Source organism: Penaeus monodon, chromosome 32 (assembly GCF_015228065.2).
Source record: "Penaeus monodon isolate SGIC_2016 chromosome 32, NSTDA_Pmon_1, whole genome shotgun sequence".
Taxonomy (NCBI): Eukaryota; Metazoa; Arthropoda; class Malacostraca; order Decapoda; family Penaeidae; genus Penaeus; species Penaeus monodon.
In genome coordinates, this window is record NC_051417.1 from 7,160,068 (window position 1) to 7,160,516 (window position 449).

General features: G+C 40.5%; 1 protein-coding gene across 1 annotated transcript in view; it reads left to right on the forward strand.

The window, feature by feature from the left end:
- The window catches only part of LOC119593529 (girdin-like), a 17,739-nt gene that overhangs the window by 11,464 nt on the left and 5,826 nt on the right, over nucleotides 1-449 (forward strand). The window lies entirely within an intron of this gene.

The following is a 449-nucleotide window of genomic DNA, read 5'->3' on the forward strand; positions in this document are numbered from 1 at the left end:
TTTATTTTATGATCATACACAAATAACCTTAAAAATGTCTGTGAGGCGACACCAAACAGTTCGTTGCATTGCCATAATAACGGTTTCTCCGTCCTGTTGAGCTGTAAAGGGATGTTAGGTTCCAGAGGAAATAGGGGGGTGGGGGTAATACTTGGGTGGGGGATCAAAAGAGAGAAAGAGAGTAGCATTATATGTTAACTTGAGCCAGAGGGAACCACGGAGGAAAATCTGGTACAAGACAGTGCTTTAAAAATCCGGTACAAGACAGTGCTTTAAAAATCTGGTACAAGACAGTGCTTTACAGATCCAGAGGGAGCCCATGTTTTCTTTTTCTCTGAGGCATAGAATATCAGCTAACACTAAATGGATTTACTCAAGTCCATTTTCTACGAATCTTTTAGCCTAAAGGAACCAACGCTTTGTGATGTTAAGAAGTCTTTTTCTACTCC